Genomic DNA, 17,832 nt, shown 5'->3' with positions numbered 1-17,832 from the left:
TTAGAAGTTCACAAAAACAGCAGGAGATTGCAAGAGAAGGCAACTTTTCACTCTTGCTTAGAGCATCTCCAACCAATTGCCTTCAATAACTGGCTAAATAGCTTCCATTACAGAAAAGTGTGATTTCCCTACAGCTTTCTATCCCAGTTGATGGTTACTCCCTCTTGGTTTACAAGTACTTTAGCCTACAGATTTTTAAAACAAAGCACTTTCTGTAAAACTTGCCTTCCTTATCTATTTTGAGAAAAGCAAATGTACTTTCCCGGCATTGGTCGTGATTGTAGGTCCAAGCTTATACATCTCCAAGGGCATACCTTACAAATAAAATTAATAAAGCTTTGGGGAGTTCTTCTGTGATCTTATTTATGTTACATGGATAAAAAGCATATTACACAGCTCTCCCTGTGTGGTACTATTTCCTCTTAAGCTTTAACTGTGTTTATTTTTCATTTCTTTCTTTCTTCTTCTGTTTCTTTCTGTCTGGCCTGTCATTATTGTTTAAATAAAGATCACAGAAACCTTGTTTATCCTGGCAGACACATGCACAGGTGGGAGAAAAAGAGTAGGAATTCCCTGACCTGGAAGTGCGTAAAATATCCACTAAGTGTATAACTTTTCTGTCTGCCAGCCCATAGGACAAAAGCACCCTGTCCCCCTAAGTGGATCAGGGGACAAGGAGTGAAGAAAACCCACACTGCTGCTTTTGCCCCTATTCAAACATATCCCAAGCTCATGCTGCTGTTTTAGTGATTTAGTATTAGATTGCAATGGATCTTGGAATTGGTTAAATATAGTTTACCCCTGTCCTTGGGCATCTTGAGCACTTCAGAGGAATGGTGGGATACCATGTTTTAAGCATCTCATAAGTACAGTTAGAATCAGAGCATTATGCAAGTCTAGATCTAATTTGTTCTGTCCAATTTTCTGTATAATAATGTACAAAGGGCAGGTGTGAGTCGAAGAGCAAATGGGAAATGACTCAGGAGGCAGTTTTACACACAGCAGCATTCTCCACTTAGTTGACTTCCCGATCATGGAATGCACAGGCAGATGACCAGGCAGCAGCGGGGCTGCAGGGCTCGGAGATGCATGTCATCCAGCCACTGAGGCAAATCATACAACTATTTCTGATTCTATGAATAAATACAGATTTCAGATCCCAGGATGCATTTTTTCCATTTTATATCACAGAGATAAAAATGTGTGGAAATTGTGCAGTGAAGGCAATAAATGGGCAACAAATTATCATTTCTGTGTCTAGACATGGCAGCCATGAGAGTACTCAAGACATTCCCTAAATTACTTGCATTTTCACCATCCCTGATCTAAAGCAACTACCTGTCAAACAGGTCACTGCTCCAGACCAGTGTGGCACATGAAAGAGCCCCTGATCAGCCCCTAATCTCAACCAGACAAAAATACCATATTCTGGGCAAAGTGCATACATGATCCTGATACCTGGCAACCAACTCAGCCCATGCGGCCACCAGATGGGTGGGTGGTTGCTGAGCTTCCAGCCTCTGAAGGGGAAAGGGGGGCAAGCCTTTAAAGCTGCCCAGCAGCTTTCCTCTTTGCTGAGGATCCAAATGCTCTTTCAGCCAACCAGGAAGCAGAGGATGAGTGGGAGAAGCCGTGCCATTTCTGGTTAGGTATGTGAAGCTCTATTGGCAATAACAAGGGCATCATGTTGTGATAGAAAGCCATGCGTCCCCATTCTGCATCTCGTTTTCCCCTTCTCTGGATAAGATCCGTCCTTGCGCTGTGTATGGCATGGCACCCTTGCCACTGACAGCCAGCAATGTGAGGGGAGGGCAGCACAATTCACAGCATGAAGCAACTGGATATTGCAACAAGTAGGGAAGAAAGAAACACAGGCGAGAAACAGCTCGCTCCCACCTCTAGTTCTATGCACACATAATGCCTTAAATTAGAATAGTGCAATGCTCCAAAACAGAACTGCAAACACACACAGTATAGATATAATACAAAACACTTCCTGGCTTTTTTTTCCTCTCCCTGAAAAGTCAGATTTCAACAAGCCGTCTAGATGAACGCCTGCACCAAGAACACATGATATATTTAATGCAATTTAAATGTGGCATGCCCTTAAAGGATTTAAAGTCAAATCCATGAAATATATCAGGTGAACAGATAAAAACAAAAAGTTACCACACATTTAATGCAGTCACCATAGCTAAGGGCTACTGATGGATCCAGGAATTTCTTCAATAGCCCTCTAAACCAATGGTGTCTTGGGACAACAAATGTGATATTAAATTAGTTATCAGGTATTTTTAGGAGTACCTTCTTTTGACTCCCTAAATCAACTGCTAATAATCAAATCAATAATAATAATGACCCCAACTTCTAGAATTACAGCGCAGGAGGGAGGAAAAATTATCTGCTTTCTTCTTTCATGTGGGGTACCCATCCAGCATTTTCTGCAATAAATATGTATACAAAATAATATTTATCTTTTCTAGTATCTTCCTTCTATTCTCCTTTAGCAATCTTTTCAAGTCTTAGCTCACCCTATCTGGTATATCATCACCACCACCATTATCATTATCCTACTTTATTCATTTTAATGAGAAAATTCACAGCCCAGCCAGACACTGAATAGCAACTGGGGTCATTTGTAGATTACAGGTAGCATTTTCTTCATTCCTTTTATTATTAGTGCTATTTACAGTAATATGTTCCTCATAGTGTTGAATAGTGACCACTTTTTCTGCAGGTCAAACCTCAAACGACCTTGACTTTTTTTTTTAAATGTCAGACTTAACATATGAGCCTCTAATGAATATTCTAGAGGCAGTCACAGTAAATTGTCCCCCCTCACCCCATAAATGACTAATAATTATTATTTATTTTCCCATGCAAGTTATTGCACACCAATGAAATCATGCATCAGGAACCATTGGCTCTCCATCTTGAGCGTTAAATGTGTGGTTGTTTATTTCTTTATCGGGAAACATCTTTCATTTTTATGTCTTGCAAAGACCTGTAAAACAAACAGAATGGGTTGGAATGACACTTTGAAATATGCACTCATCTTTTCTAAGGTAGAGTGGTCAGGGAAGCAGGGGGAAAGGTCACTGAATAATGTAATTGATGTCATTAGCAAAATATTTCCTAAGCTGCCAGCCGGCCAGGCTATAGGAGTTGCCCACCAATGCCAATCCCAATAAAAATGCAGAAAAGCAAGGTAACACCTTTTATGGGGCACATTGATCACATCAAGCGAAATAAAACGTAGATTAGAAAAGGGTGTGATGAATGATGGGCTTCCAGAAGAAGAACAATGACAAAATAACAGAGCTCCTCTCCAAAGAGCACAGCATGTTGCATCGCCAAGCTAATCAAAATGCACAGTGCATATTTCAGCAGATTGAAATCAATTGCAACATGAGATCGCCTTTTATTTTATTCATCTTGACATTACTGAGTGATTACCTTACCTTCTGCTGCTCAGCAACTTTCAGGATAGTGCACAAGGAAGGAGGCTGGCTTAATGCCTGTGTGCTGAATCATTATTTAATTTAATTTGTTTAGTCTGGCTTAGCAGCACAAAGGACTACAGCCTCAAAATGCCTCCTTGAAGAGGATCAGAGGCAGCAACCTACTTGTAGAGGGTCCTTCTGCTTCACAGGAAGAAAATAATGCATCTAAATATTTTCAGAGCATCACTTCAAATTTGTAAATAGCCTTACAGACTTAACTATAGTTGCACGAGACTCCAAGTTTGGGGAAGGCCTGTAGCTCAGGGGCAGAGCACAAGCTTCGAGTGCAGAAGGCCCTGGGCACAATCCTCAGCAACTTCAAGTAGACCTAGGAAAGACTCCTGCCTGAGAGATTGTGTGATCCTGCCTTGAAGACTGCACAACCTTCAAGAGATTGTGCAAGTCAGCTCTGACACTACTGAGCTAGAGAGACGCATGATCAGAGCGAGTGAACGCCAGCTTCCTGTGTTCCTAAATCAGAACTTTATCTGTGCTCCTGCTTAATAAGTTTATTCCAGGGCTTTAGTTTTTTTCTCAGCAAACAGTTTTGCGGATCTTTGTTTTCTTCCTTTGGTTACAATCTGAGGCACATTTTCTTGAGATGCATCTCCTAGAAGTCAAAGGAATAGACCTTTACAGGATAGTGAGAGCATTGCTACTTAGTCACAGCTAGACTGACTTGTGCTTTGGCAAAGGGCAGAAACAGGTGGTAGTAAACACTCCACATAGTCATCCTTGCAGATGTGGCCTGATTTGCTTAATATTATTATCCATCCTTTTATTTATCCTATTATTTATCCTTTTTTTGCATGGAATGCTATTTCATTTTTAAATAGTTTTAAATGGACACAAGTACCACCTAATAGTATAGCAAAACCCCTAGGAAAATACAGAAACTTGCTAATTATCATTCTTAGACTATCCCTAAAAGAGTTAAACAGCCTAATAAAATTTCAAGATATATAGTATATAGAAATTGTGTGTGTGTGTTTGTGTGAGTCAGAAAAAAATATAGCCAACTGTACTTGCTTGGAATTGGATCAGAAGTTTGAATGGTGTCCACCTAGGAAATAAATTAAAATCATGGCACTATAATTATTTTCTTAAATTAGAATTCCTTGTTTCCACTTGCTGATGAAGTTTATAAATAATCATACTCTCTCAAATTTTATCAGCCTACTGCTGTTTAGTTGGTTGCTCTGGAGATTTCCATTAATGTGCTATACATAACGGTGCAGCTGTATGCAATTGCTTGAGGAAGACTTTACGCAGGATTCCAGGGCTGTCGGGTTCAAAATTATGAAGAAGCATAACTTTAAGAGTTAGCAGTGGGCTAATGGAAAGAAGTCCTTGACAGCTATCGGCAACCATGTTCCAAGACTCCCCTCACTGTGGTATTTCCCCAACAATGAGAAGCTGAACTAGCTGGCCTTCCAGCCACAAAGACTATAATGTGGATGCCCTGGATGAAGCCTTCCATTCACGGCTCCGCTGTCAACTGCAAGCACGGCCTGCTTCCTGACCCTTAATATGGCTGCTTGCTTGATGAAGTGCAAACATAGCTGTTCTAATGGTAGTTTCTTCCAAGGATGTTGCCACAGAACAGTCTTCTCCAGTCTGATGCCCTTCAAATATCTGGAATCAAAGATCTCAGCATTCCTTACCACTTGCCATGCTGGCTTGCCAATGGGAGAAAACAGCTGCAAAGCACAGGGTTGAGGAAGCTTGTTTTGAGAGAACAAATCATTGGCCCTGACAGTCAATAGACTGAAAGCCGCAATGAAAATAAGGCCATTCACCTGCAATTCATATAAGCTGGAAACATTTTTACTTGCCTTGCAGTATTTATGACTGTAACTCTATGCAAAGGTTCTCGGAAGAGGGTCTGATGGGCAGCAGGACTAACTTCTAAAAATGTATAAAATTGAGATGCATGCCTTTCAGGCACTCACTACATCTTCCTCTCTCTCCGCACAGTTTTGCACATTGCTAGGAAGCTTAACTGGCACAGTCCATTGCAACCTAAAATATAATATAGGAAACATTCCTGCCAGTGCAGCATTCATGTATTGAAGATGTTAGAGTATAGTCATAAAAATCCCTTCCAATCCCCTCGCGGTCCATCAAGGTTTTTACAAGAATGACTAACATTTCATGTAACATATAAACCATAGGTTGACCACCCTTGATTTAAGACCAATAATAAATAAATAATAATAATAATAATACTTGGCTGTGTCTTCAACTGTTATAGACTTGGCTGGAAAATCAGGCTGCTTTTCTGACAACACAGTTATGAACCAGTTGAAGCTGCCATAATAATCAGTCAAATATGTCTTGTTGTGAAATGGACCTCAATAGAAAAGAAATGACAATTTAAATGACAATTTTTCTACAGGATATTGTGTAATGTTTCTCATGAGAGAAAAGCATGAACAGGTGTATTAGGCAATAAATCCAAATCTATAATGGTGTGTTTCATGTATTATGGATTTTCTAGAAGGCAGGTAAGCCTTGTGTCTTACAGTAATCGGGGTGAAATGAAATGAAGCTCTTTTGCCAACATGCCTGTTCCACCAGAGCAAGGAAGGGGGCAGTTTCCTTTCCCACCTGCACACCCTTAAAATCTGTTTAGGGTTAAGTGACCCTCTAGTTCAAAGAGGTGGAGGGGGGTGCTGGAGGTGAGGGGAGAGAAGGAGAACCTTGATTAGCATTAACTATGGCTGGGATCCGTGGAAAAGTTAGCTGAAGGTTGATAAGTTAGGAAGCCAGGCGAGCATTTTCTCTGGTGACTGTGTGTTTCTACACTGGTCTGCAAAATATGGTTGTCAGGAAGTCAGCACTGCATCTCTCGAAGTCATCAGGTGAAAAGAAGGTGGAGATTCCACCACAGAGGAGAGGAAGAGGAAGACAAGAGCATGGATTGTGAAGTTTGCTACAAATTAGTAAAAAATAATTTGGAGGAAACTGTGTCTGCACTGATATATTTTATATTCTTTTTGAAAGCAAAGGAAGGAAAGTTCAGGCTCTTAAGTTCAGGATATAACATTGCATATGGTCATGTCATCAGTCCGGGTTATAGTTGGCCTGACCATTAATTTAATCTGGATAGTAACCAATAGACTACTACCCTCACAGCTGGCTGCACATCTGGTGCTGTACATCTAAAGTTACTCTGTTCCCAGCAGTCCTTTTTATTGATGCAATTGTATGTTCTCTGGCTCAGAGTAAAACCAGAAAGTATAGAACAAAGTAAATCTTTAAATAGTAAACCCCTGTAGCATGAAATTTACATAGCCATGTTTTGCCAAAAATGCATAATCAAAATGGCATACAATTTGGAAAGGAATTCCCAAAAGAGGTATTTAGAAGGCTAAGGAAGAGAATGAGAAGTTTTGGATAAACTATGGCTCCTTTGGTTTATACTATTTCCACCATCTCATATGTTGCCAGCCTAGATTGCACCATATAATTCTGCAAACTCATTTTATGCTCCTCAGCCCTGCCTCCCCAATCTTTTCCATCCCCCTTATCTATGTATAATCTGTAGCCAAACCAGGCTGTGCTGGCTTGCACACAGAGGGGAATTTACTGTTAGGAAACTGAGCATTTGTTGGTTTCCAAGAAAGCAAATTATTTCTGTACTAGCCACCAACTACTTTTCTCTCATAGGCAACCAAAATGCAAAACAGCAGAAGAAGATACATAACAGTTTCCACACTGGAAATGGGAGGGGATATATAGCTTCACCTATCCTATGCAGGGGACGTAAGGTTATTCCATGCACATAAACATACATTCAAAAGCCCCTGCATCCCCTTAGGGAGGCAGTTGATCAATCTATTCCAATAGTCCAAACTCTGTCCATCACAGGATCTCAAGGATATCAGGCAAAAATCTTTCCCAACCTTTAGAATGAGCAGGTAACATCTACTGTAAAACATATGTTCTACCATGGAGTCATATGTTTATGTACAGATGGTTCAGAGGATTGGGTTCCATCCACTTCTGATGTGCAGTATCAAGTACAGGCTGATGCAAGTAGAGATCTTTGGATCTCATACTTGTCTGCCATACCATGAGTTCTAGTGCAGGAAGGTATTTGGGGTACATGCAAAGTTCTACCCTGTGTGAAGAGAGTTCACCAGTATGAAGAAATTGTCTAGAGCAGTGGTGGACAACCTATGGCACGAGTGCCACAGCGGGCACACAGAGCCCTCTCTGTGGGCATGCGAGCCACGTCCCCCCAGCATCGCCCCAGCAGCCAGGCATTGGATAACAGCGCACATAGGGGCCATGCGCATGCTCGGAAAGGAGTAACGGTGCCAGGCGATGATGTCACAAGCCACGACTTATAAGCCATGACTCATCCAAGCTTTTGCATGGCTGCTCAGTGCACTCTCAAGGAGGTATGTATGTATGTATGTATATATTTGCTTGGACTGGCTGAGAGGTTTTTTTTAAACTAAAACCTAAGTTTTAGGTTTTATTGTAGTGTTGGCACTTTGAGATAAATGAGTGGTTTGGGGTTGCAGTTTGGGCACTTGGTCTCTAAAAGGTTCGCTATCACTGGTCTAGAGTGATTCACAAGTTCATATCAACACCTAATGTCATCGCTAGTAAGCACACTGTTCGGTCTTCTTCACAGGCCAAATTTACACGCGTGCAATTTATCTATAATCCGGTTGTCTTGCAGTGTGAGCAACAGCTATGCAAAATATGCAAAGAGCTGAGACAGGAGTGTGGAAAGGGCTGCTAATAACAGGGATGACATTAAATCTTCATTGATTTTGGTAACAAATTTCCTGATCAAAATGCACATGATGCAAAAATATGCTTGCTTGCAATATAAATTAAATTTTAATGACAACATCATTTTCATACAATGTCAACTCAGTTTTTAAATCTTTAAGGCTCAATACACTGCTGAACATGAGACAGTTACATAGCCCTGAGCTTGAATTTTGAAGTCACCCTGTTCAGAAACTGAACAGAATCCCGAAACGTTAAGAGCCAAAAAAGAAAAAAAAAAAAAAAACCCTGCCAAGGAAGCCTGCAGACTATGAAGTGACATATAAATATAATTCATAAATAACAAATAATAAATTTAGAATTAAATATTTAGAACTTGGGGCTGCCAACAGAACAGTTCAGAAACGTGACTGCTAACTCTGTGACAGCCCAGGCTGTTTCCAGCTGGGATCCAAAGTGGCCATGACCTAGAAAGCTTGGCATGGTCTGGGACTAGGCTACTGGAAAAGCTGCCTTTCCCCCATATGTGCCTGCTTGGTTCTTAAGATCTTTGAGAGAAGCCCTTCTTCACAGACAGTCCCCTTTAGAGGCACAAATTTTGGCCACAAGAAAGAGGGCCTTCTCGGCGGCTGCACCCTGGCAGTGGGCCTTTCTACCAAGCAAAGTGAGGATTACTCTGCTATTCTTCCAGTGGAAGGAAAAGAGAGCTCAGTCAAGCTCCCCTTTGGTATCTAAGAGCAGCTGCTAAGCTGTTTTTACTTGGTTGTTGTGATTTTAATATCTTTAATTGTGTTTAAATGCACTAGATTATTGTTCTTTCTATCACTGATGATAAGCTGCCTTGAGTGTCATTTTTGATAGAATGAAATTAAATCAATTAATCAGTACAGCACTCCAAATGAACTTCTGCATGGCCCTTAATTCCCACAACCAGAGGTGTTCCCATAATTTTCTTTGTACACTGCCTGAACTGTTTCCATATTAGTTTCAGCCATTGCTAGCAGGCCATCCCCAAACACATACAAAAACAGCACAATATGCAGGTTGCAACAAACATTCATTTTCTCTTCTTCTCAAGCTGTGTGCAATTAACCAATAGCCCAAAGAGAAACCTCAGCACATTTTGCCAGTAAGGAAAAAGAGAGCTCATATGGAAAAGATAAGCATGAATCAGGCTGTGTACAAATATAACCAGCAATGTATCTGTGGTTGTGGCAGTGAGTGTTCCAGCTCCCACAGCCACAGCATCGACTGTTGCTACGTTTGTTTATGCGCATCCCTTGCTCACAGACATACATGTGGCTGAGAATGGGCCATGGATAGGGTTGCAGTGATGCTTCCAGAATCTGTCTTTCTTGTGCTCACCAGACTTTTTCTCGTGCTCAGCCCTGGTGAGCTGACCCTGAATCGAGTCAGCATGTGCAGCATTTGTGTTTGCACACTGGGTATACTGTTAGCACTAATACAAGAAAGGGCTCGCTTTCTGGCAGACGCACATAAAAAAACCACTTGGTTCACTTGGAGACAAGTCAGACTTAGGGCAGAGAGAAAGCAGGCCAGAGTCCAGGGAGCCAAGCCAAGGGAATCCAACTGATTCTCACCCCCAGACTAGCTTCTTCACACAACCCTAGCTATGGCCATTCACATGGGTAGGCAGACAAGTAAGCAAGCAGCCATGCAAGCTGGCCAGAAGCAGCACCAGGTTTCTGAGGGCTCTTCGGCAAGGTATCCTCAGTGGCCTTGCTTCCTCGGTGAGTCTATTTTTCCCACCGCTGTCATCATCAAAGCTACGGCTCCTCATCCTCTTCCTCATTGTTGCTACCTCGTGCTTACTTGATGGACAGAGCACCAGAAATCACAGAAACATAGAAACAGCGTGAGTCAGAAGGGGCCTCTCGGGCCATCTAGTCTGACTCCCAGCTCCAGCGGGCTCCACTCACGACATGCCCACCATGTGCATGTCCAGCCTATCTTTGAACACCCTCACCAATGGGGCCTCAACGGCCTCCCGTGGAAGCCCATTCTACACCCTCGGGGTCCTAACTGTCAGGAAGTGCTTCCTGGCATCTAAATAAAACCTTGGTTCCCTGAGCTTTGCTCCATTGGAGCGTGTCCTGCCTTCCTCTGCAGGGGAGAACAGGTCTCTACCCACCTCCGTGTGACATCCCCTCACATACCTGTATGTCGCCAACAGATCCCCTCTGAGTCTCCTCTTCTCCAGGCTGAAGAGCCCCAGTTCCCTCAGTCTCGCCTCATACAGCATCCCCTGCAAACTGGCCACCAACCTTGTGGCCCTACGCTGCACTGACTCCAACCTGGCTATATCTTTCTGTAATTAGGGGCCCAAAACTGAGCACAATACTCCAGTTGCGGGCGCACCAGAGTCATATAGAGTGGTAGTAATAAATCTCTCAAGCTAGAAGCCACACTTCTGGCTATGCAACCAAGGGTGGTGTTCACCCTCTTGACCCCCGCAGGCATTGGCATCTACTGCTTCTCCTCTCACTTCCCACCAGCACTGTCTGGGCCAGAATGACAGGCAGGGGAGCACACAGGTGGAAATGAAGAAAAAGAACATCAGGGACTTGTCAGTGGACCTCTGCTGAGGTGTGGCCCTTGGCAGGTGTCCAACCAGGGCTACCTGTTTTGATGCTGACTGTGGCACTGCCCTGTAGTTATAAACATCTTGATTCAGAACAGACTTAGCAGGTGCAAAGTTCAATGTTTGGAAGGTATTTCTTAATACAGCAACAAGATTCTCAGTTCTTCATGTGAGGGTCTGCTCAGTCCTTCACAAACTAGTGTAAGCTTTGGGAAGGACCACTCTGGGACTATCCCTGGACAATCTCAAACACTAGCTTGTGTCTAGGGATGGATTCTTCTACAAACATCACAGGGCCTAGAGGACACAGACCATTTTGTACATTTCTATCAGCCACCAGCACTATATGTCACAGTGGGTGGCACCGGTAACCTACATCACATGCTTTTGGTAGCCCGAGCTTCAATTCATGGCAGCTGTTCCTTTGTCAAGTTGCCATATTTACAGATGCAGATCAGTATTAGCTTTGCCCAAATAGCTATGCAAAGAGATAGCTTGTCAAGTCACCTTTGCTAAGCTGGAAAGGCATGGGCTGCAGCTGGATGGGCGACCACATGTGGAAGCGGAACAAGGGGCTAGACTTGATGGCCTTATATCCCCCTTCCAACCCTACCCTCCTCCATTCCAATGAGGCAGGTGAGTGGGCTTCTTGCTGTGTTGGACTGTACCTACGAGGAGGGACAGGAGTAGGACTGGGGCCAGTTTAGAAATTTGAGATATAGCTCAGCACAGGGCCTCATCTATGTTTTAATTCCACTGCCATTTAAAAAGAAAATCCTATGCAAGTAAAATGTAGATCTATTTAGCTGGAGGGGGAAAGCAGTCATTTGGTTTGCATTGTGTTGCTATTCTTTCATTACCTTTTCCTTGAAGTCTGTTTATTTGTGCATAAAGTCGCTGGAGAAACTAGATGAAAAACCAGCAAACGTGTTACAGAGCATAGACCTCATCTGTTTTCCTGGCTTGATATAAAGCTATATCACGAGGGGAACAAGGAAGTTTCTGTGGGCTATAAAAATGTCAGAAAGGATGGTCTGTTAAAATCTCTTCAGAGACTCTTCTCTTCTGCCATTCAGAGGGGAATAAGCACCTGCTTTTTAATCATAACCTTTAAGACTGAAAAGGATGACTATAAAATGTCATGGGCCTTGAATAGAATAACTTGGGAACCTAGCTATTTATCTCCAAAATTATTGTTAACTTAGGGGCAGAAAATCTTCCCTATGCAAAATGACATATGGCCATGATGTCAAGTCAACAGAACTCCCTTTTCCTGCTGAAGTTAGCACTTACATTTCTACTTTATCTTGATCAGATTGTTGTCATGAATGACAGTTACCTTTATCTGGTGTAAGAGGAGGAAGAAAAGCAGGTGGCTTCACCAGCTGAAAAGCACAAAGTCGAGGCTGCAACCATACCAACCAATTTCGACTTGACTCTTTGGCCACTTCAGTCTTGACACATGGAACCCTATTTTCTCTTACAAGGAGAATAACATTGGCTCAAAACAACAAACACTAAGCACTTTCAGGACCTTTGTAACAATATTTGACCCCAGTTAAAGTAGTTTGCTGTTGCCTTCTGCACTGAGCATGCATGCTTTGGTAATTTTAGCCTGAGGCTTTGGAGAGGCCAGCCACAGTACAGGCATGGACCAGGTACCCGATTGGATGCATTCCAACAATCTCTGTTTTCTGCAACCTTTATCTGGGAAACCACTGTCCTTGCTTAATACCGATTTTGCCTTTGGGAAACATTTTAAGAGTTCCTTTATTTAAAAATAAAGGAATCATTTGCATGAAAACACAATAGAAACCTTAGGCTCTTGGTGGAATAAGAAGTCTGGGGGAAGTTTCCACCTGGTCCAAAGCAGATTGGTTGAACATACATATAGGGGATAAAGGGATTTCCTCTAATCTGAAGCCTCAAAGTGATTCACACCAATGGAACAGTCCTTCTGCCAGACGGGAAGTGAGTGGGAACATAGATCTCCAAGAAGGAGCATTGCCATTTGCCAGCCTATATGCAGGTACTAAATACCAGTGCCCTCTTCCCTTCCAGTCTCCTTTCCCACTGTAATCTGGTTGGCAAATGTTACTGCATGTGTTTGGCCAGCAATGGAGAACCATCCACTATATGTAATGGTGGAGAGACACTCACACAACAAACTTCAGTGTAAGAACAAGCACATACAGGAAAAATCCCCATACTGCAGATCATGAGAAAAGTCATGCTGGATCAGACCCCTGGCCCACCCAGGTGAGCACTTGGTGGCAAACCAGCTGTCCACAGGATCCCTCAGGCAAGATGGATGCAAGACTTCTGCCTATCCAAGGGCCTCAGCAACTGGTATTTGCAAGTATGCTGCCTCTGATCGTGGTCAGTCAGAAAGGCCTGTTGTTGGGAAGCAACCAGTAGCCACTGAAAGATTTTTCTTCCGTGAATCTGTAAATCCCCCTTTAAAGCCATCCAGTTTGGTGGCCGTCACTACTTCTTGTGGCAATGAATTCCTCAGCTTAACTGTGTTACAGTTCCAGGGAGATTTGTGTCTTATGTGCATGCCAGTCGTGCAACCTTTGCTCAGGCTCTGTAGGGTAAATGGCTTTTTGATTCATTTTAAAAAATTAAACATGCAACCAATCTGAATCTAAGTTAGGGCAACGCAAGGCTTCTCTGTGCAATTTAAGTGCCATGTCTAGGCTGGGAAAGGACCAGAGAGAGCAGGTGATCTGGAATGACCTTTGCTGCAACCTGAAGGGTGAGCTAGAAGGGCAATTTGGAGCTGAAAATCTGTAAGTTTTCATTTGTTTGTTTAGTTGCAAAGCCGTGCCCAACCTGTCATGACCCCTCGGACAACATTCCTCCAGGCTCTCCTGTTCTTCACTATCTCTGGAGTCCACCCAAGCCTATACCCACTGCCCCAGTGACTCCATCTAGCCTCCTCAGCCTCTGTCGTCCCTTCTCCTTTTGTCGTCAACCGTTCCAGCATCAGGGTGAGTTGTTCCTTCTCATTAGATGGCCAAAGTAGGCTGCCTCTAATGCGAAACATGAAGACTACTTTCTCAGACACCCATTATAAGGAGATATTGACATCTGCCGGACAATTTTTAAATGATTAGAAACATTTTTTTATTTAAAGAAAATTTTAAACACTTAAAAAAAACAGAAAATAAGACATGAGTTAAGAACAGCATGAATGTATGTCTTTGCAGATACTAAGTATGATGGGGGACATGCTACTGTCCTGAATTTCTCAATTTTACATGCAGCTCTCATATTTGCTGGAGAGAAGAAATAATACTTATAGAAATGAACCTGAATGTTCTATTTTCTGAAAACTTGGATTGTGAATCTAACTTTTCCTCTATGGATAATATACCTTCCTCCACATGTAGGGTGGCCATTTTTGCATCTCTGAAAAGAAGAAATGCATCACTAAACAATACAAAAATGCAAAATATGTTTCTGTACAAAAACTTAGCAATAGTTAACATAATTTAAATGGAAATACAGACTATATGATTGTGGTGTGAAAGAAGGACAACAGGTGGTTTGTGTGTCTTTTCACTTTGGTGTCTGTGCTGCTGGGACTTCTGGGTGATTAGTGTTATGAATGAGCTGGGCACTTGTTCTTGGCACACTTGCCCAACTCATGCCAACCTGGAGTTGGAGAATGAAGAGGCGGCGGCAGAGGGGAGCAGGAAAAGGGGCTCTTCTCTGCCGCCTTTTTTTTTCTTTAATTCTCATTAAAAAACTGAATTTTTTAATGAGAGAAGCAGAGGTGCCATCCCCCCAAGTGCTCTGTTGCCCTGAATTGCAAAGGGAGGAGAACACAGCTCACGCCAACTAGACTGGACGACCCTTCAAAGAAAGGAATGTCTCAGCAGAAGAAGATGTGTGGCCACCTTGCCTGTGCCAATTCTAATTTGTTGGCTATAACAATGGAAAACAGGAGTGGGATTCTCACCAAACCTTGGGCACAATACAACCTACACATGTTTTATAGTTTTGGTTCTGTAAGGTTAAAGACCTTTTTTTTAACTACAGGAGCCAATTCATGGTCCAAATGGGCACTGGGAGAATCCAAGTCCAGAATCCAAGAGGAGTCTGACAATATGGCAACCGTATCTTAGACCTTGGATTCATCAGTGAAATTGTTTAAGGGATGCCATACTGCAAGATAATATGAGAACATCAGCACTTCATAAGTAATAGATTGTTTATCAATAGTCATGATGCAAACCACAGATCTATGCGTTCCTGTGGAATAATCACAGAGGTTTGTTCCTGCTTCTCCCTCCAACTTGTCTCTTAAATTCAGACAAACAGCTTGCCATGAGCTGGAAGTTCTCCTGCATCCAAATTTAAATTATCAGTCACCATGAAAGTGCTTTCTGCTTTGAGGCTCCCTAGCTATGGGATGTACTCCCTCAAGGACTACAATTGGCCACCCCATTCTTTCGGCTTGTAGAAAGGTATGTCCTTCCAGTTTAGCCTTTGAAAATCTCTGGCTTAATATTCAGACTTTTTTTTACCACTGATCATGTTCTTATTTTTATTCTTTTATTGATGGAAATTGTTGTACGTGGTCTTCATGGCTTACTACCAGATAAAGCAGTATTTTAAGGCAAATAATAAAATAAATAAATGCAATCAAGAGTTGACAAGGAACTTTTGCAAGAGAAAAATTGACATATGAAGCATTTTTTTTTAAAGTGATACTTGGCTTTGATAGTTAGCTTTGATAGTTCATGAACATTTCTTTTTACATAGGCTTAATTTATCCTACAAAATTGACTCAGTTTCCCACCTGCTGGCTTCACAATTGTCATTATACTGTCAAAGCTTTCCTGACATAATCTAAAAATTCCAGGACACAATTAGAGACATTTTGATGTAACAGTGGGATGTAAGTGTCTGTTTAGAACACATGTTGATATTGTTCAGCCTTGCACTTATTAAAAAAATAATTACAAGAAGAAGAGAAAACAAATGTAGGAAAGATGCTAGCAGAAAACAGCATCTTTGGGTCATGGCTGGCTCTGTTCCCTAGAGTCAGCACAGTCAAGAGTCAGCACAGTCAGGCACCTGGCCAGGGCCTACATCCCCATGGGGCCACCAAAAAAAGCCTCCAGAACTTGCTCCTCTTCAGCATTGTGACTTGTTTGTTCACTTGCCTCTTGCCCTGGCCAAGGCGCTGGTGACAATGAGGAATGCAGTGGCTGCCGCTGCCTGCATGCTCTGTCAAACAAGCAAATGGCAACAGTGATGAAAAAGAGGGGGAGCAGCAGCAGCTGTCCAGGGTGATGAGGGAGGAGGCTACTGCCTATGTTTGGCCCAAGGGCCAAGAACATACAACCATGACTGACTGTTCCATTAAGAACATTTAGGCTGCCATCAGCTCAAGTCATCCCCTTTTGGAAGAATGTCTTACTGAACTCCATGGATGTTGCTTCTGGGTGGACTTAAATAAGCTTGCAATGATAGGATCAGTTAAATTTCATAATCAAGAAGTCTGTATTTGTGGAATGTAAGGCTATAGGTGATTAATTCCAGTGTACAACAGAATAGGAATCAGACCAGCCTTTGGAGATATCAGTACTCAGTACAGTGAGGGCAATGCAGGCCTGGAAGGGGCTTCCGTAGTACAGCTGATGTTTACTGCATCAGCAACTGGAAAGGGCCCAGAATCCGTTCCCATCTGTAAAGCTGAAGCAGGGCTATGAAGGTAAGCCCAGGTGACCACTAAGATCAGAGACTGGGCTGGCTGTAGTGCCGGTGGAGAGTGCCACCTGCTGGCCACCCGGAAGCAGGCTGCCTCTGCTACAGACCCATTTTGTGGCATCCTTCCCTCTTGGTATGCCAGAGGTGCCAAGTGTGGCTTGTTATGGGCAGCCATTAAAGACTGGGCAAAGCAGTTTCTCCCAGGCCTTCTGCATCTCTGTTTCCCAGTTTGACTGCTTGTGCTCCGTTGCTAATATTTTAATTGAGGATGTTCATCTTCTGATGGTAGATGTTTAAACCGAATCATTCTTTATTTTCTGCCTTTAAATGCTTTAACTGTGAATACTTGGCATTCTAAATTTTTATATTGTGAACTCTTACAAGGTACATTTTATGTGTTGCCAAGGCATCTATAAACTGATGATATAATAATAACAATAACATTTTTAAAGAAGTGCTTTATGTTCTCCCCAGTTTTGGAATACATAATTCCAAATAGATTATTGTATTGTATTAGAAACAGATTCAGAGGAAGAGTTTGAGTGACTCATGTTCCAATGGAGTGAACATGACCTCATCACAGTGTTTTGGCCATTGATGTGTTCTCTTGGTATCTGCAGGCACTCCTGGTTCTAGATTCTCACATTTATTACTTTGCTGGCTCTCATCTCAGGCTTCTTTAACAGCTTAGCTCCAGCCACAAGCTGCCTTGGGAGAGCAAATCTGAAGGGAAGCAGTCTCAGGGAGTAAGGGCTTCTTTGTGCAAGACATTTTTTGAGTGCTTGCAGTACTTCCCTCATGGAAGTTTATGGGCCCCTTTGGTGACACTGTTGTCTTCCAGGCCTCTCCGGTGTTTTCCAGGCTTTTCTGCAGGTTTTTCTAGAGCAAGGAAAATCAGGTGTTAAACTGTAAATCATAACAAACCAAAACAAATCCTCATGAGATGATAACTGCTAAACTGGAGAGATAGCACACCCTAGTGTTTTGTTTTTTTAAAGAATCTATAGAAAGGCAGATAAACACAAACCTCAGAATAAATAAAATCCTCTTGTAAAGGATGCATCTTTCCTCTGCAGTGACAATGGAAGAAGACACCTCCATAAGCAAGGTTAAATGCTTTATGTAGAGAAGCCCTAACAGCTGCCACAGGGGTGCAGGAACCTTTTTCCATCCATTTTTTTAGGAAAAAATGTTGGCAGCCACATTCCGGTGGTAGGCATGACTGAAGGCAAAAGAAGCAAGGACAGAAAT

Source organism: Varanus komodoensis, unplaced genomic scaffold (genome assembly GCF_004798865.1).
Source record: "Varanus komodoensis strain SLA01 unplaced genomic scaffold, ASM479886v1 scaffold1, whole genome shotgun sequence".
Lineage (NCBI taxonomy): Eukaryota > Metazoa > Chordata > Lepidosauria > Squamata > Varanidae > Varanus > Varanus komodoensis.
Note: the sequence above shows the minus strand (reverse complement) of the source record.